This window comes from Urocampus carinirostris, chromosome 11 (assembly GCF_059441175.1).
Source record: "Urocampus carinirostris isolate Australia breed hairy pipefish chromosome 11, RoL_Ucar_1.0, whole genome shotgun sequence".
NCBI lineage: Eukaryota > Metazoa > Chordata > Actinopteri > Syngnathiformes > Syngnathidae > Urocampus > Urocampus carinirostris.
Genome location: NC_142359.1, coordinates 16810574 through 16834171, shown reverse-complemented (window position 1 = coordinate 16834171; position 23598 = coordinate 16810574). Strand labels below are relative to the sequence as shown.

Sequence of the window (23598 nt, the reverse complement as noted above, 5' to 3'; positions counted from 1 at the left end):
TATTAAATATGTATTTTGTGACACTCAAAGTGGAAAAATGACAATGCCAATAATGTGACGAAAAGGCTTGTCGATTGATCATGTACAGTTGCAATTTGCTTCAAGGTCCTTTAACGAGAAAGCCAATTACAGACGCTGCCCTACAGACGATCGTTTGTAAGTTGAATTTGTTCATAAGTCGCTTCAGTGCTATATTTTGTATGTTTAAGGTTTATATAAGTATGTTTAGGGTTCAAACAAGTATGTTTAAGGTTTGTATAAGTATGTATAAGGCTTGCGTAAGTAACCTGTATTGTTTTGTACTGAAAAATAAACATTTAATAAACATTTAAATAAATATAAAGATAAAAATTAAGTTTAACTTATTTCTGGAAGATGAGCTTCAAGAGTTAGACGAATTCTTCCTTCGTGGAAGAGTGGCCGAAACAAAGCAATTCAACCATTCACTCAACCACATCAAGCTTTCTTATTCCACTTTCATTTATAATTAAACGGCTCGCCTCTCCTTTACGCTTTACACTAACCATATCAAATGGATGCATGAGATATTAAACAATAAACAGGTCAAAGTTCTAAGTACGCAGGAGCTACAGTGTAGTATGTTTACACACGAACTATGAAGAAGCCGGATTACACGCCAGTAGCACTACAGAATTGTCCTGTAATTGGGGAAAAGGTGCACAAAATCTAACTTACACCAATGTCTGAATATTTTTCGACATCCCGAAAAAAATGTTCTAGCGTTTATCGTAAGTCGAATGTTCGTAAGTAGTGGAGCGTCTGTAATGTTTTGGCCAAATGTGCGCCTATGCATGCGAGTCTGACTCGCGTTCTGATTATTCATGAGAATAAATGACGTATATCAATGCCATTTGTCATTCTAGTTGAGTGGCCAATGCTGAGTTGGAGACACTGTTTTACATTCAAGCACACATTGCAGGGTTGACTTGCTGATTTCAATGCCGTTGTCGTAGATACAGGAGTGGTTGCTAAAGCAATCCCAAAAGCAGCAATACAGATGTTTAATACTGCAATTTAACAAAACACAGATATGAGTATTACATTTAATACTGTTTAAAACTCATTTTGGTTATTTGGTCTGCTTAATCGCTGATACCCTAAATTACACAGCATCGTCATCTGAATGGACCTAGTTAACTATAGTGTAATTAGATGACGAGCAGATTTTTTCCCATTAAACTCCTGTCTCGTTTAACATGCTTTTTAAGTGGGACTTTATTGCTGTGTCACTGTCTTCCATAACTAGTGTATTTATGATTCAATGGTTTACAAAAGCACACATTCATCATAGAGATAGCTTCATGATTTTACTCTACAAATGCATTACTTTAAAATGTACGACATTTTCCTTCGGTGGAGCTTGCCCCCCTCTGGACCCCTTTAGGGTCTTACAAAACTCTATGGGAAGCACTGCAAACCAATGGATTACAAATCAGTCTGAAACCGGTTGACGGATGGTTGGAAGATCGGTGGACGATTGGGGATGGCCAAGTCATCAATGTTGTGTTGCCGTTAGCTTGTCTGGAAAACTACTGTGATCGCTTGAAGTACCAGACTAGCTCCTAAGCGCTCTACAAGACAATATAAATGACAAGAAATGGCAAACAACATCAAAACTGACGCAACATCATTTTGTAAAGCAGCAGCGGGTATTTAAATCCACATGTAAGATTACAAAGATAAGACCAGCCAAAGAAAGATGAAAGACCCAAGTTCATTCACAGAGTTTTTTTCCTGTGTGACACCGTTACCATTTTGCATTTTTTCCATCTCAGAGAAAGCTCAGCCGGCCGACGCATACGACGCTAGGACAGCAACTTAAAACCATTACTTATCGAAGAGGAGCAATTTGTGAGACTGCAGATTGTCCAATTGGCAACCTTGGTGAGAGTGCAAATGACGCGAGGAGACAAAAATCCTGCGTCGTGCTTTGCTGCCTTTTGGAGCGGCGACTCAGCCAGGAAGGCAGGCAGGCCGCTCGCTCGCTCGCTAGCTGTAAAATTCCACAGGCAGCACTCGACACGCAGAAAGTAGGTCAGCACTGTTGTTGCAGAGGGAAGAGCAACGCAAGACATAGTCGAGCCACGGACGGGCGACGGGAAAAGCAAAAAATAGATAAAAAAAGCATCACGTTAAAGGCTTTTGTTGATTTTTACTTCGCAAACATGCGTCGTAGTTTAGAAAACATAGTACATTTCGAATACCAGGCTTGGCACCTTTAACGACCTTGGAGCGGAAAATATCCGTAACGGTGATGATAAAAACGCAAACAAACAAATAAAAATCTTCTATCAACATTTGGATTGATAAAACTTGTTTTCTAACCACAAATATTCAAAGATTTTATCCCTCTAAAACAGAGGTCGGAAAAGAATGGCTCTCGGCCAGATATAGCTCTTTTAATGAGTACATCCTGCTCAGCGATAAAATAGAGGGACATGGTAATCTTCTCTGTGACTTTCTAATCTTTAGTGTATGCAAAGCCAAAGCAACACAGAAAGCAGATTTTTCCAGAGGTGGGTAGTAACGGAGTACATTTACTCCGTTACATTTACTTGAGTACCTTTTGGGAAATTTTGCACTTCTAGGAGTATTTTTAATCCCTGTACTTTTACTTGAGTAAATTCGTGGAGAAAAAAACGGTACTTTTACTCCGTTACTTTAGGCAACATTGAAGTTGTTACTTCGTTAGTTAATAAACCCCCTCCACGTAAGTACGTGTCTGTCTGTCTCCGCCAAGGTGCATTTGTTTTGATGCATAACTACGCCAGGCTCTCCATGTTTAACCAATCAAATGCAGCGGCCTCGTCACGTGACGATATTCAACTTCAGCAGGGGAAACGTAGTTTACGAAGGAACCAGATCGAAAAGGTCGCTTAGCAATACAGCCTATGAAACACAGAAGAGGGGGAGGACCCCTGGCCTCACATCAAAATCATGTTGTCCTTAAAACGGTTGCGAAACGCCAGCTACAATAAGCAATGTTTCCTTTGTTGGAGTTCATGGGCTCACTTGTTCTGTTTACAGAGCCTGTTAAGATAAGTATTGGGGCTTTAAATGTGCCACTTGGTGCTACATGAGCCTAACTTATTTATTTGAATTTTCATTTTATTGTTTATTAAAGCACTTGAATTTACGTTGATTATTTTAATCTATTTTTAAATTACATTTATTTGTTTTGTTTACTGGATGGACTTTGACAATTTGATGATCTGATTGTTGTTTTTAAAAAAAAAATCAACAAATACGACGTTGCTACATTTACTCAGTACTTGAGTAATTTTTACACCAAGTACTTTTTTACTTTTACTCAAGTTAGTATTTGAATGATTACTTTTACTTCTACTTGAGTAATATTATTCCATCGTAACAGTACTTTTACTTTATTTTCAGATTTTTTTTCTGTCCAAAATGTATGCGGTAAAGTTTCAACTCAGTGTTACACAAACAGACCCTGTTTTGGCTGTACGTCTCTAAGAAATCCTTTATATGGAAGCACATGAAACAATCTGTGTTCGCTGTTCAGGCTCTTTATGCTGAAAATCAACAGAACAAACTGTAAATACCTGAATACGCCAGCCAAGCACCTAGAGCAATTTAAGTGGGTGCGTGGATCTCTGCACTCATAACGCACTCGTCTAAATGCATCTGTATCCTTCTTGTTTGCAGTATTTTATGACATTTTTACAAAAGAACTCTGCTAGCACCTTAATTTGAAACAGTTATTTACAACAGAAATGATGGTCAAAATGAGCCTGAACAATCTTAAGTAATTGTGGCGAGAGACAAATTTAAAGTAGCATATTTGTTGATATGAAACGAATGCTTAGGCATTAAGTCAAGTCAAGTCGTGTTTATTTGTATAGCCCTTAATCACAAAGAGTCTCAAAGGGCTGCACAGACCACAGATTATTGCAAACCACAGACTATTATTACACAATCCCCTGATCTAAAACTTAAATGAGGGCAAGGAAAAACTGAAAACCTCAACATGAGGAAAATGAAGAAACCCTGAGAAGAGACCGCACATGAGGATGACCAGGCTGCAATAGATGTAGCAAGAACATTATAATTATTTCATAGATTTTATTAAATTATCAAACCTCACAAAGTACAATAAAGTCTGCTGAAGACTTAACTTTTGTCTGGAGAGCAGGTTTTACAGTTTTGTTGAATTTTGTCTTGAAATATATAGTGTGGCTCTCAAAAAACCATCAACATATTTTGCTGACATGGCTCTTTGAGTCAACAAGGTTCCTGACCCTTGCTGTAACACATTCATATATACTAAAACTTGGAAGAACAACCCGTAAATTGACGCATTGTTAACACCTCGTTAATGAATTCAAAAGCTTCCCGAAACTCAAATGCTTGTGGCAAAAAAACCTTGGGACACACTTTCTGCATTCAACGGGCCTCGGACACCAGAGCAAATTACACACGCATGTTTTTTCTAAAATGTGCTTTTATGCTTGTCACAGGCTGTCACTGAAATAAAGATTCAATCAATTATTAAGCTCGCCTGCTAAAAATGAAAAGTCACGTCAACGTAGCAAATCAGGGCCCAGCGTGCGTCACCTACGCTAAGTGCCATTTGTCACACGTTGCTAACAAGTGCAACAAGGGCGTGCTCTGGCTGCAATACGCAATATATCCACAAACTGGCACCGTTAGTAAACAGCAAAGTTAGAATTCTAGTACAGAAATGTGCTTAATTTCCCTGTCACTGGCTGGCAAGCAGTTCGGGGTGTTCCCTGCCCACTGCCAGTAGATAGCTGGGATGGGCTCTAGCACCCCTGCGACTCTACTAAGGATAAGCGGCACAGATAATGGATTGATGGAAGTGTCCTAAATGTCATGTCACTGGTATCACAAATTTGGGAACAGCTAAACCATCCAAGTGATGTCAAATAGTTTGCGAATTTGACTTCTACCCACATTTTAAATTCCACTATTGATCACTGGTTGACTAAAAATCTCAACCACGACACGGCGGATGAGTGGTTAGAGCGTCCGCAGCACAGTTCTGAGGTCATAGGATTAAATCCAGCTACCAGCCGTCCTATGAAGTTTGCATGTTCTTCGTGTGCGTGCGTGGATTTCCTCCAACACTGCAAAACATGCATGTCAGGTTAATTGGCCAGTCTAAATTGTCCCTAGGTGTGACTGAGCGAGTGAGTTGTCTGTCTCTGTGTGCCCTGCGACTGGATGGCAACCAGTTCAGGGTGTCCCCTGCCCATTGCCCGAAGATCGCTGGGATGGGGTCCAGGACCCACGCGACCCTATGCAGATAATGGATGGATGATGGATGGTTTCGTGAAAAAGTGCTGTTGTGCTGTAAAAACAGATTTCAGTTGCTTCACATTTTCCAGTTAGCTTTTTGTAGTCAGCATGTTTCATCTGGTAGTGCCTCGATATTAAATTCTTTGAAAACAGCCACAGTCTGTTGGCAAGCTAGGCAAACACATTTGTGTCAGATTTCGGTGAAAAAAACTACTATTTCCATTAGTCCTGGAAGCGAGGGCCCTCACAGTCAACTTTTCTTTTTTTATTTACAGTAGCCACAGCACGGCAGCACAGTGGTTAGCGCGGGTGCGGCACAGTTCTGAGGTCATGAGATCGAACCTTCGTGTGTGCTTTTTGCATGTTCTCCCTGTGCTTGCGTGGGCTTCCTCCCACATTCCAAAGACATACATGTCAGGTTCATTGGCCGATCTAAATTGTCCCAAGGTGTGAATGAGCGAGTGAGTTGTCCGTCTCTGTGTGCCCTGCGACTGGCTGGCAACCAGTTGAGGGTGTCCCCTGCCCACTGTCAGAAGATAGCTGGGATGAGCTCCAGCACCCCCGCGACCCTACTGAGGATAAGCGGCACAGATAATGGATGGGTTTACAGTAGTCATGTCAGAAATAGGGTTTGCTACATTTCTCAAAGAGAGTCTAGGCTGGGTGGCCAAATTATGGGTACTGCCATAATCTGGTGAAATTATGATGTATTCATTTTTGTACAATTTGATTTTATACCGCGGTTTACATTACTGGCGGGCCGCATCTTTTTAATGGAAATTTCATTATTGTTGTATTGTTATAAGTGTTGGTAAAAAGGTAACGTCAGGAATTGTTTTTTTTTCCAGGGTTTGCAATTTTTTTCAGAGAAGGGGACTAAGCCACTCAGCCACCAAAACAATAACTCCCAAGGGAATAAGAAGACTCAAGCCAGATTCCAGTTGCTTTACCTTTTCACAGCGCCCGTTTAAATTCTTTGAAAACAGCCACAGTCTTTTGGCAATTTAAGCCATCATAGTTGTTTCAGGTTTCGGTGAAAAAAATACTCTTTGAGAAATTTAGCCCAACCTATTTACAACTTTTTGATTTCAAGGTACCACAATGCACTTTATGGCTTACGTGTACACTGTTTATTTATCTGGCGTACTGTCTGCACAAGTGTCTTAGTGTAGTGTGTGCTAGCATAGTGTATTTGTGTTTTTTATTTACTAGACACCGAAGGCTGAGAGAAAAGCAATGTCAATTCTCTGTTTTTCTGCAGAATTGACAAAAAAGCTAACTTTGACTTTGACACTAGCCCTGGAATTGGGAAAACTACAGCCTGCAGGCCGCCAAGCTTTTTAACCCGGCCTTCAAAAAAATAATAGGAATAGAATAATATACCCGTATAAAGGTAAAAAAGTACCGCTAACTAAAATGTGTACACCGGTGTTCCCATTCTGTCAACTGTGCTCAAGACCAATGTGCAGATAGCCAGCTACATTTTTCCATACATGATATTTTTAAAAGTTATTTGTTTAAAGACCTCAAATTTGATGAGAAAATAAATACTTTCGAGCTAGCCACATCACATAATGAAAATCAATGCAAATCTTGTCCTTAAAAAGGGACTTACATTACGTTAATTCCAAATGTCTGAAAAGCAATTTGATTAAAGGGTCTATTTATAAACAAATCTAATACAAAAAAATCTAATATAAATTATAAGTCCGGATTTGTGCATGTGTGTAAGTGACTTATGGGCTATGAAAAAGCTGAACTTATTTTAATGAACATTTGTTTATCTGTACTGTAGGCCTTCATAAATATATTTAGCTAGGTTTCATACTAAAGCACCTCCAATAAAATACAACAAAACAGCTTTCCTTTGGTCTGCATTAGTGGGGTCGCTAACACTATCTGGCGGAAGATGAGGTTGCAGCAGCTCCCGACCACCAAACACCCCAAGCAGCCAAATCCAATCTTGTATCGGAACCAACAACTTGATTGATGTAATTATTTCTTATGCACACGTTTCAGCAAATTACCTCCCCAACAACCTCGTCTAGGTAGAAGGCCCAGCAAAGCAGGCTATTTGGCTTGAATACGATGATATAGAACATGTAAATGTAGGTGTATGCGTGTGTACCTTTTCACGAATTCATGCCGCGGTGTTACATTTGAGACTTTGTTTACGCAGATAGAAAACCCCGATGCGGCCCGCAACTCAAAAAGTTTGCCCACCCTTGCGCTAGCCTTATAGGATTGTGCATCTTGCCTGCCATACAATCATTAGGGGAAGAATGGGGGGTGCTTAGTAACCATAGAAACCACGGAATGCTGCGTCGTTGGCAGCTGATGCCTGTCTTTTTCTCTTTTTTTCGAGGGGTCCGTTTGATTGGGCATCAGTGGGCCTTCCAACAAACTCGTGCGCAACAGTCTGTTAAAATGGACGACGCACGCACGCGCGTTTGCACAGGGCGGCCCCGCAACCAAAACAAGACGTAGGAACTGTTGATGGGAATTCCGGCTTTTTTGGAAAACCGGCTCTTTTGGCTTAGTTCACTGAAAAGTGCCCGCTCTTTCAGCTCTTAAAGGATTCTTCAGACCGGGTGGATACATACAGTATGTGGGCCTGGAGAGGGATGGGCGCCACCAGGATGTACTTGCCCAAGGCACACCACAGAAAATGGTGCCCCTACAATCCTGTAGTGTGATACCATATTATAATAGCCTTTATTGTTTTAATATACAATGACCTTTTACCTAATTCAAATTGTTGATACTAAGCAAACTACACGGAGAAGACACCATTCATATTGACCAGTCTTGAGCGCCTTCGAGAGAAGGCGAGTGAGCTCGAGAGAAAGGGAGACAGACAAAAAGAGCGATAGAGAAACTGATTAAGAAATGAGAGAAACAAAGAAAGATGAAAAGAGAGGGAGACAGAGAGGTTAGGGGAGAAAGTGAGAGAAAAAAGACAAAGAAATATTAATAGAGAAAACGAGGGAGGGAGAGAGAGATAAAAGAAAGAAACAGAGAGAGAGGGGGGGAGAGATAATGAGAAAGTGAAACAAATAAAGAAAAAGAAAGAGAAAATGATGGATAAAGAAAAAGAGAGAGAGAGAGGTAGAACCACAAAGAAAAAGAAATTGAGAGGTAAGGATGGAAATAGAGAATGATAGAGTGAAAGAGAAAGAAATACAGATAAAAAGAGATAAAGATAACAGCGAGCAAGTGAAACAAAGAAAGAGGGAGTAAGAAAGAGAGTGACATCTAAAGAGAGAGAAAATGATAAAAAATAAAGAGAGATTGAAAGAAAGACAGATAAAAAGAGGGCCAAAGAGAGAGAAAGTGAAAAAGAGAATACAAGAATGAAAAGGAGAGTTAGAAAAAGAGAAAGCATCAGAAAGAAAAAAGAGAAAAAGACAGAAAGTGAAAGAGAAAGTGTGAGAGATTGTGAAAGAAAAAAAGAGAAAGAGAAAGCAAGAACCCAAGAGAAAAAATTGGAAGAAGAAAGAAGATTGAGAGAACGAGAGCAAAGGACAGCGCTTCGAAGGGAGCCAGTTACTTAGCTTGTTCATCACTTCAAAGAGTCGGCTAATAGACTCCTTTCGTTCGTGAACGACGCATAACTATTAGGAACACTCAACCAAAACACAAGTGGAAGAGGATGTATTTTGGGGTGGGCGGGGGGCTTGTCTCTCTAACGCACGTTCGGACCAGTATCTGCCACCTCACGTCAAAAGTTTCCCCCCGGAAAATCGAAGTGCGACAGAGGCCGACCATGACGCGCTCGGACACCAACCCAGCGGTGCTCACGCCCCAACGCACGCATGGCACCCACACCACGCAAATCTGCCCCACGCCAGCGTTTTACCCGCAGAAAGAGCAAACGAGGGAAGGACGGTGCTCTGACGTTGAAAAAAAATTCTGCCTCTCCAGTTTTTTGCTTTTTTTCCACCCAACGAGACGCAACGAGCAGAGCATAGAAGAAGACGTACCTCGCAAAGCCTCCTGCTGCATCTCTGCTGCGATGGCTTCACCCTCCCACCTCTCTGTGGTCGAGCGACAGCGGAAGAGTGGGAAGCCAAGCGAGGGAGCAAAAGAGAGAGGAGGGAAGCCAAATGAGAGAGAGCCCGAGAGAGAGAGATAAATAGAGGTAACGCGAGAGAGAGCGCGCACAGGCCGCATGAGAAGACAGAGGGGAGGCGCGACTCTCTCACTCCAACTTGGCCTCTCTCCCTCGCTACATAGTGATGGGTCTTTTGCAAACGAAACGAATTTAAGAATCGGCTCTTTCAAATGAATGACAAGAGCGAGCTCCCCATCAATAAGGATACGTTGTTATGCCGAGAAATGCATCCCTGCTGAGATTTGCATCCCCTAGCAACTATAAGCACTTTTACCTCGTTTTATCTCACTTTTATATCACTTTTCGGGAATGTAATGGCGAACATATAACCAAAACCACTTCGTCTTGCATTTGTTGGGAATGTAATACAACTTAAACTATTCCGTCTTTGTATTTGTTGTGAATGTAATCGAACGGTAATGCACACCGTATACAAATCACTTTTGAGAACTGTTATGCTCTACCATAAAGCTTATTATGCTGAAATAAGCTTTATGTTAGAGTGCATAACAGTTTCAATATGAGCAATTTGAGTAGAGAAAGGCAAAATAAACATGTTACCTGCTCAAAGGTGATTTATATACGGTGTGCATTACCGTCCGATTACATTCCCAACAAATGCAAGACAAAGTGGTTTTGGATATATGTTCGCCATCACATTCCCGAAAAGTGATATAAAAGTGAGATAAAACGAGGTAAAAGTGGTGATAGTAAGTGGGGATGCAAATCTCGGCAGGGATGCATTTCTCGGCATAACACCGGTTCCCGTCAATATGCTCTCTCCTAACTCACTCAATGCCAGACGTTTCTCTCAAATGTGAAGAGCCTGTGCAAGCAAATTTTTGCCATTTTGACTCATTTTGACATGTCAAAAGAAAGCTTGAACCCTCATATTTCATGACAAAAATAGTATGCATACCTGTCAACCTCCACGGCTCCATGCCCTTACAAAATGTGGTATTTTCCCTTAAATAATACAAAATTATCTTACACCATATTTTTTTTTTCAAACGTGTTTATTTATGTAGTTTAACATGTTATATAAGTACATGTGTTTCGTTATATCATATATATTGTTAATTAACATTTTATTGTGAGATACTGAGTTGCTCGACATGAATGAGGTTTATTATAAAAAAAGTTCAAAAATTAAGTAGCTTGGACGTTCACTGTAGAAAGAAAAAATACATGCAAATATAATTAAGTAGAATTTTCTTATTCAAATTATTAATTCATTTTCTGCTTTAAATTATTGTTGGTAATATGTTGATTAAAGGGATAAACACAAACCTGTCTTTTTTCATTTTTCTTAACTTCTTTATACAACATAATAATTCGTAATATAATGCATCAAAGCAAGTGAGCCGTTTGAGAGCCGGCTCTCTTTAATGAGTTGAGCCAAAAAAGCCAGTTCTCTAAAAAAGAGACGGACTTCCTTTCACTACACAACTACCACGGAATGATGCATGATGGGAAATCCCCAGGCGGCAGACGCATGCCCACAGTAGCATCAAACCGCTCGCTTCGTTTGCAACAACAACAAAAAAACGATACCGAGATAGAGGCTTCCGCGGGAAACTCCTTTGACTTGATTGATTTGCCATTTCGTCATAGTCGGTGTATACCGGATGATACCCATAATTGACAAATTTGTGTTTTTCCGTACAGATTTTCTTGTACATCGTACACTTCTTAAAATGCCTAATGAACGTACTTTGTACGGCAAAAACGTACAGGTTGACAGATATGAGTATGTATCTGGATTTTACCATGTTTTGTAAACAAGTTTAGTATTGCTAAGTTTCTTGAAATCACTCGTTTTTGTGAAAGGATGCATTGCAAGCAGAAATTTTAAGTGCTTCTAAATAATGCTTTTCATAAGCACGGGCACTTCTCTGCCTGCAAAATGTATTTTATTGCAAGAACACTGAACTTATAAAGTCCCCTCATCATCTTTTTAGAATGAAAAAAAAAATCGCAAAGTGTTAACTATCTGTGGCCGTGTGGTTGGTTGGATCCCTTAACCACTAGGGTTATAGGGGCACCATTTTCTGTGGTGTTTATTGGGCAAGTATAGCCTGGTGGCGTCCATCGCACTCCAGGCCAACAAATGTACTTATCCATATACCGTATTTTCCGCACTATAAGGCGCACATAAAAGTCAAAATTTTTTTCAAAAGCTGACCATGCGCCTTATGACACAGTGAGCCTTATATATGGCTCAATATTAAATTCGCAAGGTCTCGCAACTACGAGAAACAGCCGCCGACTCCATTTTTCGCGCTGTGCATACTGGGAAATATTAAACAACGATTCTCTTTCATACGTGCGGGGAGACAGCGCCGGGCGACATACGCCACCATCTGTCAGTGGATCGTAAATGCATGGGCTGATATATCAGTCTCAACTGTGGTCCGAGCTTTCAAGAAGACAGGAATTGTCCCCGAACAGCCAGACAACATCAGCGACACTGACTCAATTAATGACGACCTTGATGAAACGGAGCCGGACGTGTTGGATGGCCCATTCACTGAGATGGTCAATTCGAACACTGCAGAAGAAGAATTCGAGGGATTCGTCGATGAGGAGCTTATAGAGTGAACTTTGTTTTTCTTTTGTGTGTTTACGTTTTACATTTTACAGTTATTATGTTATTGCTTTATTGTTATTGTTTTGCACTTGTTGTTTTTGCACATTACGAGTGTCACTTTATTGATATTGCACTAACGTTTCATTTAAAATAACAGTATCAGACGGGTTTTTTTTTGCGTGTTGACTAAATGGAGGAAAAGTAACATGATATGCCTTGATGTTGTTCAAAGATGTTAAAGATGTGTCATGAAAATGCTTTACCTCAGAGAAAATAATAAAACGGCTGTTTATTTATTTTGGGAGTGAATGGAGTTGTGGAAAGCTTGTTTGTTAACAATAAAGTTTGACCATTTTGAATGTTTTGTTGATATTCCCTTTAGCGTGGCAACCTCTAGAGGTTACATAACGTAACTACATTCTCTACTGTAGTCAAGTCAAGTCACATTTATTTACCGTAAATAGCCCTTAATCACAAAAATGTCTCGAAGGACTGCACAGGATTACAATTACAAAATTGCACAATTACCTGATCTTAAACCAGCATGCACTTATAGCGCCTTATAATGGGGTGCGTCTTATGTATGGCAAAAGTTTTAAAATATATCATTCATTGAAGGTGCGCCTTATAACACGGTGCGCCATATAGTGCGGAAAATACGGTATATGCTACTCTGACCACACTGTTTCACTACGCCTATACTCGCCGCTTGCACACTACACTCGCTGGATGCAAAGAGCAAGACTAGGAAGTGGGGGCATTTTAAATGTTCAGAAAAATATCTGATCAAAAACAATCCTGCCATCTAACGGTGATTTGTCATACTAAAATCATTCCCTAGGGCTTGATACTTACTGATAATCTGCGCTAAACTTTATAATATATATCCATCCATCCATTGCCTGTACTTGTTATCCTCAGTGGGGTCGAAGGGTTGCTGGAGCTACTATTCAGGGATCAGAATGGAGATTTTCATTTTCAGCTGAAATAGCCAGCGTCCAGGAATAAACCAGGGCGGAGCCCCCCCCACCGCCAACCAGCCACCCCCCCCCCCCCCCAAACCTGGGTTTTAGGCAATTTACTTGTCCAAAACCATGCTTACATTTATCATTTAAGTAACATTTTTAGAAGATTAAAATAATTTGCCCACATAACTGATTTTTTTGTAAATACTGCAAGATAAGTTCAAATGCAGTTCAGTCCCTGCAGCTTGTGCGACAATGCGGCCAATTTTTCTAACGGCCGCCAGGGTGCGCCAGAGCAATAAAGGAAAGAGTGAGACAGTCGGATTTTGAATTTGTTTGCTACGCAAGAGAAAAAGTCGGAATGCCTTTGGGGTTCAAAAACAGCGGATATCCGCGGATCCGCGGAAAATTCTGATCCCTGACTATTTCCAGCTATTCTCGGGCTGTGGGCAGGAGAGAGCCTGAACTGGTTGCCAGCCAGTCACAGGGCACACAGAGACAGACAACCATTCACTTGCTCATTCACACTTGGGGACAATTTGGAGTCACCATTTCACATGCCATGCATGTTTTCGAAACGTAGGCGTGCCCAGCGGAAACCCAAACAGGGAGAACATGCAAACTCTGCACAGGAAGTTTGGTATCTGGATTATAACTCATGACCTCAGACACACTAACCACTCACCCGCCGTGCTAGTTTAAAATATATATATTTTTTTAATAAAACTGAAATGTATTTTTACCTTTTGGAACCCAGGGACAATGCTTCCGAAAAAAAAATATTAATACAGAGGCGTTCCTGTTTTTGTGGACCAAGAATCCCACACCATACATGTGCTTGTTGGCTTCTCCACTATAGTAGAAAACGTGGCTCTCATCAGAACTGGGCCGACAACATCATAGATTGGACTGGTGCCTATTTTGCCATGACCCAAAAACAGGCCAGGAACCGTCAGCAGTAGAGAAAGCTGTCCTGAGTTGCATCCTCAGTGTTGCCCCGTGAACGTGAACTATATACAGTATATATTAAAAAAAAAATGGTCAAAGCAGGAAAAAGAGTGGTCGTTATTATTTCATTCTCTTTGAATGATAATAAGATAAGCTTCATTGAGACAAAATGCACCACGTTATTGTAAGTGGTTACATGATTTTGATGAATGTAAAAATTGTTTGGACTGTCAAGGAGACGCGACCGAGATACGCTCCGGCTTTTCTCCTTATCTCCTCTTGTTTTCTCAATTGTTTATCAACGTTGCTGATTTTGGATTCATTGTCACCTTGTATTTATTAAACAGTAGAAAAGAGTGTCAATCGATCAAATCATTTTGATTCATTTTAATGATACCGATGGCTCCAAAGCAGAGTCCACTGTCCACCAGTGAAGAAAAAGCCGAATCTGTCCCTCAAAGCTGAGGCGCTTTCCAAATACCAATCTTCGGTAGAGACTCCTGATCTTTTCCTTTACATATTTTAATTTGTACTTACTTGTATTTCCAATGTTTTTTCAGGGTCCTGTGTCTCAATTGGTTAAAATGTAATTGTGTATATATATATATATATATATATATATATATATATATATATAATTTTTAGGGGTTCTGTGTTGTTGTTTGAGTTTAAGTACATTCAGTGTGTAAAAAGCTAAAATTGTGTTGTGTTTAAAAAAAAAATTCTTTAGATCTGTAAATATGTTCTTGTTTCCCTTTAATTTTGTAATGTGTAACAAAATTGAAAGTTTATTCTTGTATTTTATTCTGTATTTGTTGTTGAACTAAAGAGTAAATATTTTTACCTCACATTTTGTTGTGTATTTTCAGGGATTCGGTGTTGCTCGACTATAAAGTTGCTGAATATTAACAACTTACTAAGTTCTAATTTGGTAAAGGTTTACTGAAGATTGAAACAATAAAGGCTATTATACTATAGTAGCATAATATATATATTTATTCAAATTTTAGTAATTAGGAGCCTAATATTTAATCATTATAGGTAATATTAAATTTTCAAAAACCGAAGAGCCGTTTAGTAGCCGAAAGTGAGCTGAGCTGAAAGAGCCGTTTCTCTAAAAAGAGCCGGAATTCTCATCACTTTCACTCCTGCTTTTACATATGCACACATGCATACACACTCGCACAGCACTCATACTGTCCCCCCTCTCCACACTTCCCCAAGCTTCCTCCACTCCAACTCCACCCAAATGAATCCAATCTTCTTTTCATTTGGAAGTCTTGTTCCCTTCATCCTCTCAAACACATGCACACACAACTTGATACACACGAAGCTCGCTGATAGGGTGAGGGAGAAAGAGGCATGGCGCCAGGACGCCATTAAAGCAGTTTGTCATGAGCATGGCGAGTCCCCAAAATGGCTGAAAACAAACAGGAGCCCGGCCAAGGAGCAAATACGTCAAAACGGACCCTCGGACGGTGGCAGGGGGGATGGCAAGCGCCAGGGTTTGGCGGCGTACCTCAGGGCCTCGGCGGAGGTTGCAGCCGAGGTCACGGACGACGGGCGATGGAAAAATAAACTGCTTATTCCACCTGAAGCCAATGATGCATCCAAAACACAGTGCTGTGCCAGCTGCAGGGAAAGTGAACACCAAGCGAAGAATGGTGCATTGAAGCACATTGAAAACACTCCACTTGGGAAAGGCCACTTTGAGCGCAATGCTAACAAATCATGCAAAAGAAAACACAGAGTGCAGCAGCAGTTGGCGTTATAATGGCAGTTTGACAAAACGACAAAGAGGTAAAAATGAAATAAAACCGAAAACTGAACAGCATATCGGGTATGGGTGGGTGGCTTGTTTTGAAATATTGCTATTATCGATACTACGCTAGTACTTTGATTGGAGTGATACTAGTATCCAGGAATCTATACTACGCTCCTCCACCTATTTACACAAAGCGCTGCTTCTATACGCAGATAGTGCACCCCTTCTCTCGTCCAGTGCTCCCAATGGGTGAGTGACTTTTAGCCCCTTTCCCTAACTGGCCAATGGCTGGCCTCCTGCTTCCTGTCTGCCAGGCAGAGAAGAGGGCATCGGGAGAGTGAACGAGCAGCCAGATCAATACCCCCACTTGAAGGTAAAAAGAACAGAGGCAAACAGGAAACACAATGAGGTGTAGACTTTTTACAGTAACAACACCCCAAACTTACATGAACACATTTAAAAAAGCTCACCCTACAGAGGGCAATGAGATGCAAATAAAAATGGTAATGTGTTACTATCCTTTAAGGGTGTGGTTGTGACGACGACAAAGGGGACACGTCCACACCAATATTGAGCCATCAATATATCCATCCATTCATCCATTATCTGCACCGCTTATCCTCACTAGGGTTGTGGGGGTGCTGGAGCCCATCCCAGCTATCTTCGGGCAGTGGGCAGGGGACACCCTGAACTGGTTACCAGCCAGTCGCAGGGCATACGGAGACAGACATTTCACTCGCTCACTCACACCTAGGGCCAATTTGGACCGGCCAATTAACCTGACATGCATGTTTTTGGAATGTGGGAGGAAACGGAGTGGCCGGAAGAAACCCACGCAAGCACTGGGAGAACATGCAAACTTCACACAGGAAGGTTTGATCTCATGACCTCAGAACTATGCCACACAAGCGCTAACCACTGCTTTGCTGTGCTGCCCCCATCAATGTATTACTTCTTAAAATGATTTTTATGTGCTTATCGTAACTATATACTAGAATAGAATAGAATATACCTTTACTGTCATTGTTACAAAATGGGTTAACATATTGTGACAACGAAATTGTGCATGACACTCCAGTTTCACTAACTCAAGGGGCGGGGATTGACAATTATTCAACGCTCATAATATTTCCAGGCAAAAAGTATCGGATCGGAATTGATCAATATGAGCATGTATTTACATGGATCGGACCGATACCAAAATACCAAGTATCACCCATCCCTATTGAAAAACACACAGCACTGAATTGTTTTGCATTTTGTGTGATGTTTTTTCAGGCCACTGGTTATCAGTGATTAGGAGGAAACCTTTTACAGAACTTTAGTTCAATGAGAGCTAAACCCATATTCTTGATCTTTCGAGAAAGACTTTTGCTACAGCACCCCACAATAGCTGAAGGAATATCTCAACACCAAATCGACAAGATCCGGGTCATCCAACATAAATGTTCCAGCTGTATGCTCTGATATGTTGTCTCTTACCGCTGCCGTCTGACACGCCCCCAGCCCCGAGCAGGCAGGAGCAACCGAATCCTGCCGCCCGCCTCCTGCCCTTTGCCTCTCCCTCCCTTTCATCACCGGCTCGGCCTCATTGTGAGCCGCCGCACTGGTCGCCATGGGAACCGCTACGGGTTGGGTGTTGTTCCTATGACCTCTCTGGCCGCTCTGGGGAGTTGGAGGACGAACTTTTTTCGGACTTCAACCCGTGCCAACTCTTTCACTCAAGCGCCGACTCACGTGACGACGACTTACAGCTCGGTGGAAAGAGCAAAAGAAAGAGAGCAACACGTTTGTTAGAAGCAGCGTGCCTGGCGCCAAAGACAATAGCTTTAATGTTTGTGTGTGTGTGCCCAGTCAAACACATGCTCACTATCAGCTTGGCATTCAGAGCGCCCCCATCCTCTGTCCGCCCCTCTTTGGCCCTAACGTGATCACGGCTTTTCATACTGTGCTACCAAGCGAAATCCGAACAGCAAAAGCAAAAACAGCACACGCCCGCACACAAACCCAACCCAAACGGAGAATATTAAAAAAAAAGCTAGAAGCACAGTGGCAGACTAAAAATATGGAGTTGGCCAGCTCGCCAAGGTCACAATACAGTTTATTTGCTTATTTTTCAGGCCAATAGTGAAAACTCAAAATAGTCATGATTTATAGTCAACCATACCAGATATTATACCTCTAGTATCTAAAAGTCGTCTGTTGAGCGAGGGATCAAGCACAAAGACAAAATTAAGATAGTGATTGTCTTTCTTCCCTATCCGTTTGTGACAGATTTGTAGGAATCCTGATCACAAAATGCACAGGTGTGAGTGACTGCCTTAAGGTTTTTTGGTCAAATTGCGCAGGGTATTTTTGTTCTCGTGATTTGGAAGCGATGCTGGATGAAGATCGCTGTCATTGTAAAGGATAGCAGCACCTATTTTGCACTGGACGTGGTCCGAGCGCTGTTTTCCTGGAGTTCAAGCACCAGTCGAGAGTCGGTGTGGAAAAAAAAACAAAGGATTAAGAGAGATGGTTTAAAAATAGCCCCGTCTGTCAGCAAATCTGGTGGGATTTGAGGTTCCTTTAAGAATTTTGTATCCATTCAAAGTACATTTTCATCTATCGTTTCTCACTTGTGCAAGGTGATTTTGATTCTTCCGTTTGCCATGGCGCATGGCAGATGGGAGGCGGGCTAGCAGCCACTGCCCCCGGTCCACAGCAGGCCAACTGTTATCATGTGGGCGACGTTTAAAAACATACATTTAAAATACATGTTTCCTTTACACAATATCCAAGCCCTTCCTTAGAGAGGCTGAAAGGCTCTTTCATGGTCAAGGGAGGACTCAGAGTAGATTTGCTGCTCTTCTGTGTTGAGAAAAGCCAAGTAAGGTGGCTGGGCATCTAGTCCGGATGCTGCCTGGACACCTTTCTGGGGAGGCGTTTTGGGGACTTAGCAGGAGCAGGAGGCCTGATTGACAATCCAGGACATGCCTGAGAAACTATGTCTCCATCTTGGCTCAGGAATGCCATGCCGTCCAGTCGGATAAGCTAGATCAGGCATGGGCAAACTACGCCCCGTGGGTCCCATACAGCCCTTTAGCCTTTTTAATTCAGCCCGCAGAAGGAAAATAGTAAAAATATAATGTTAAAAAGTACTACAGTGGAACCTCGGTTTTCGAACGCCTCTCAGTTCGAACAAGTCGGTGTTCGACCAAAAATTTAGAGAAATTCTTGCTTCGCTGTTCGGTCAAAAAATCGGAGTTCGAACGCCGGTACGCTAGGGTGCGATCCTGAGCGGCGTACGGGTTTAGATCGTGTAGATTGCCTCACCCCTCGTGACCAACTGTTATCACGTGCGCACTTGCTTCTTTTTGTTTTCGCTTTTAATATAGGTGTAGGAAGTGTTTTAGCCCCTAATTATGCCTCCGAAGAAGGTCGGTGCAAGCAGCAAAGTTGCTACAGATGAAAAATGAAAAGTTGTTCGTACAAGTATTACCTTTAAGAAAGACATCATAGCTAAATATGAAAGAGGTGTGCGAGTTTCTGATCTTGCTATGGAATACAGCATGGCTAAATCTACGATCAGTACGATAGTACGATGACTTTAATGACACTGTCATGAGTCACTTTAAAAAAGTGCTAAAAGAAGGCAGAAGCAAGTGTCATTAGATCGGTATTTTAAGAGAAAAGAACATCCTTCCTCCTCTATCCCTCTCCCCACTGTCAACCTGCGTCTTCTGCTGAGCACCACAAAGGTAAGAAATCCTATTCATAATTATTTTCTTTATCCTTTTTTTATTTTTACACGTTCATGTTAGCGTTTTCTTTCGTACGGTAGATTACAATAACGCGAACGTACGATTAGCCTGGGTTAGCTTTGTTTACGTTAAACATTCAGGGTGTTGGAACAGAGCCCCCTTTTCAATGAACCGCTCACCACTTTTTGTGGAGACCAGGGTTCTAAATGACGTGTAAACGACCTGATTTTTTTATTTTTACACGTTCATGTTAGCGTAATCTTTCGTACGGAAAATTGCGCTAACGCGAATGTACGATTAGCCTGGGTTAGCTTCGTGCTTATGTTTAACATTCATGGTAAAAATTCAGGGGGTTGGAACGGATTAAAACGATTTACATTACTTTTAACGGGAAAAACGATTTCGGTGATTGAACAAATCGGTTTTCGAACAGGGTTTTGGAACGGATTATGGTCGAGAACCGAGGTTCCACTGTACTAATCATGTTTCACTTTTACTGCAATGGCTACATTTTGCCAAAAGATAGCGCCCTCATAGCACATTGAACAATTCTGGAAGTACACTAATTGTTCCCAGCTGTATGATTGGTGACCTTAACTAAAATGAGGCTTCCATGCATGGAACAGATAGTACCATCAAAGCCTCTCTTTTTAGTTTTGTTCAAGGTCTTCATGAGAAAGGAGGGAACAAAAGAAATGAAAAAATGAGGGTGCACCATCATGATTGGAGAGGAGACAAAACGATCATGACGGTAATTAGCAGGTGCAATGCACATAGCCTTAAATAAGTTTCAAATGACTGCTAATTATTGTGTGATCCCCATTGGTGGAATTTGACAAAATCATAAAAACGTCTTCTGCTAGAAATGCAACAAGTTTCTCACTTTAATTTAATTATTTGGAACAGAGTTAAAACAAGATGGCAGTGAATCCCCAAAACACTGAATTGGGGGCTTTGGGAGTGAGTACAATTTCCTTTTAACCAAAGCAGAGAGATAGGTCCTTGAAAAGTCTCACCTTTGTCAACATCACTTGAGGAGTTTTAATGGCGGCTGCTAGAGACACGGGACTTGTTCTGCAAGAAAACACGCATCCTCCAATTAGAGGTCCAAAGGTTTGGAGGCTATTGAGCAGTGCACGCGGCACATGAGTGACAAAGCAGCTTTAAGTCACCGAGCCAGGACGCTCAAAAGGGACGAAACTTCGTTTATGACAACGCAAGGAAGTTTCGCTTAGAAATTAGACGTGCGAGACCCGACCACTTCTCATTTAGCAGAATTCATGCATATCGATTGTTTCAAAGCTTATTTGTGGAATTGACACCATTTTTCAAATGTTTTGTCAAAAGTTATTTTGATTACCTTTGTGGGCGGAGTCCTATAATACGTCATTTGACCACGGCTAGCTAAGCGAACCTGCAGGTGCATCGAGCAAAAACTAAGCTCGAGCATGTGCACGTTTCCACAGGAGACTGGTGAGTGTGGTGAAAAACACAGTGAGGGGTGGCTGAAACAGTGCAGAGGAGGGACTGAGGACCTATGGCTGCTTTTTCCACTCCTAAATTCAAAATGAATAAGCTCGTGTATCTCCGGGCAGCTACTTGGACATGAAGGGGCGGGACTCATCAAAACATTCGACATGGCGGCGCCGTTGTGTGAGGGAGAGAGAACATGTGCGCCATTAGTCTCCAAAGGGAGGGGCTCCAACCCTCTGATAGCACACAGCCTGTTGTGCTTAGCTAGGAAGGTGCTGCGTCTACTTCCTGTTTCTAACGCGCATGAATTTTTTGCCTGGTTTTGTCGTGCATGTGAGACATTGCATCACAGTCTTTTGGAAACAATCATTGACAAATAACAGTCCTCTGACTCTCAGAATTACAAAAACTTGATTGGCGCAATAGCGCCAAAGTGAGACACATTTTAGGACTGGCTGGTGTTCATCAAAAGCATCACAAGTACTTATTTTAAGCCACATAAAAGCAACTGGACGAATTTGGAACTTTTTAACACGCCGCCACCATCTCCAGGCTTGTGTTATTATTGCAGCCTTTGTCAGCTTGCTCCTCATGCGTCTGCAAGTACTTGCATTTCTTACAAATTGTCATTTGGACTGTCCTAGATGCAGGCATCTTCTTACTGTTTCCTTGTTTATGCTACACTATGAAATAGAAATAAAAGAAAACTAGGGGGTGAGCATGATATCACTCTCCGGCACCCCTCTCTGTTCCCCCATTCCTTCGACCTAATAGGGTCAGCCCCGAACAAAGCAAAGCTAACAGTAAATTTTAAAGAAGATAAGGGCAGATGAAATTCAAGCACAAGTGCTCTTTGAACTCAATCGGACATTGCTAACACATACATAACAGAAAAAATATTTAACTTTCAACTTTTTTAAGGACACCTCAAACGCACCTTCAACATTATGCCCGGATTGAACTTGGCCCGACTGATAATGGTATTTGGCAGAAGATCATCTCAAAAATAGTTTCATTAATGTTTGAACTGTAAAAATAAATCAATCTCGGAAATTAACAAAAACTATTTTCAGATTATATTTGAACCACGTCTGATGAGTTTGGGACTAAATATGGTCCACATTGGACAATCTAAGTGCGACCCAGTTCGAGGCATCCATTTTTGTCCAAAACAGACAGGATGAAAATTTAACCCAGGAATATATGTACAAGAAGTGTCTTGTGCCTTGAGGGTATTATCTTTTAATGATTACATGAGGGGGCAGTAAAGTTTGAAAAATGAGTGACCGTGGGCCAAATAGGATATACAGACTGCTAAAGAAACTCATTTTCGTTTGGAGTCCATTTGGAAGTGGCAGCCAAATACAGTGGCTTGCGAAACTATTTGCCCCCCCATGAACTTTGTGACCTTTTGCCACATTTCAGACTTCAAACATAAAGATGTAAAACTGTAATTTATTGTGACGCATCAACAATAAGTGGGACACAATCGTGAAGTGGAGCACACTTTATTGGATATTTTAAACTTTTTAACAAATAAAAAAATGAAAAAGTGGGTGTGCAAAATTATTCAGCCCCATTGAGTTAATACCTTCTTCCACATGTTTGGTGGGTCTCCCAGGTGGCTTGTGGCAAACTTTAGAGGACACTTTTTAATAGATATCTTTAAGAAATTGCTTCCTTCTTTCCACTCTTCCATAAAGGCCAGATTTGTGAAGTATACAACTGATTGTTGTCCTATGGACAGATTCTCCCACCTCAGCTGTAGACCTCTGCAGTTCATCCAGAGTGATCATGGGCCTCTTGGCTGCATCTCTGATCAGTTTTCTCCTTGTATGAGCTGAAAGTTTAAGGGGACGGCCCGATCTTGGTAGATTTGCAGTGGTCTGACACTCCTTCCATTTCAATATTATTGCTTGCACAGTGCTCCTTAGGATGATTAAAGCTTGGGAAATCTTTTTGTATCCAAATCCAGCTTTAAACTTCTCCACAACAGTATCTCGGACCTCCCTGGTATGTTCCTTGTTCTTCATGATGCTCTCTGCGCTTGAAACAGACCTCTGGGACTATCACAGTGCAGGTGCATTTATACAGAGACTTGATTACACACAGGTGGATTCCATTTATCATCGTTAGTCATTTAGATCAACATTGAATCATTCAGAGATCCTCACTGAACTTCTGGACAGAGTTTGCTGCACTGAAAGTAAAGGGGCTGAATAATGTTTCGTTTTTTATTTGTTAAAAAGGTTCAAAATATCCAATAAAGTGTGTTCCACTTTATGATCGTGTCCCACTTATTGTTGATGCTTCGTTTTTATCTTTATCTTTTATGTTAGAAGTCTGATATGTGACAAAAGGTCACGGAGTTCAAGAGGGCCAAATAGTTTCGCAAGCCACTGTACATTATGTATGCCAGCTTTCAATTCTGAAGACACCAAAGTGAAAAACAAAACTAAATAAAGGAGCAGAACTAGAGTTTAAACCAGTGGTCTCCAATCTTTTCTGCAGCACGGACGGGTTTAATGTCTGACAATATTCACATTCAATAGTTGGCTAATGATAATATTCTAATATTAGGCTTAATAATAACGATAATAACAACAATTATGGGTGGGTGGATTTCCCTACGCACTAGAATTGTAGGGGCACCAATTCCCAAGGTGTGTCCTAGGCAAGTACTGCCTGGTGGCACC

General features: G+C 41.3%; 1 protein-coding gene across 3 annotated transcripts in view; it reads right to left on the bottom strand.

Annotated features, from left to right (window-relative positions):
- zbtb4 (zinc finger and BTB domain containing 4) overlaps window positions 1–23598 on the bottom strand; it is a 35832-nt gene that overhangs the window by 10382 nt on the left and 1852 nt on the right. The window contains exon 3 of one of the 3 annotated variants that reach the window (XM_088347882.1): window positions 20446–20503. The exons of 1 other annotated variant lie outside the window; for it this stretch is intronic. The gene's annotated coding sequence lies outside the window, so the exon portion shown is untranslated. Of the gene's footprint in view, window positions 1–9287; window positions 9477–20445; window positions 20504–23598 lie in introns of those variants that run through there. One more of the 3 variants, XM_088347883.1, reaches the window with a different exon arrangement.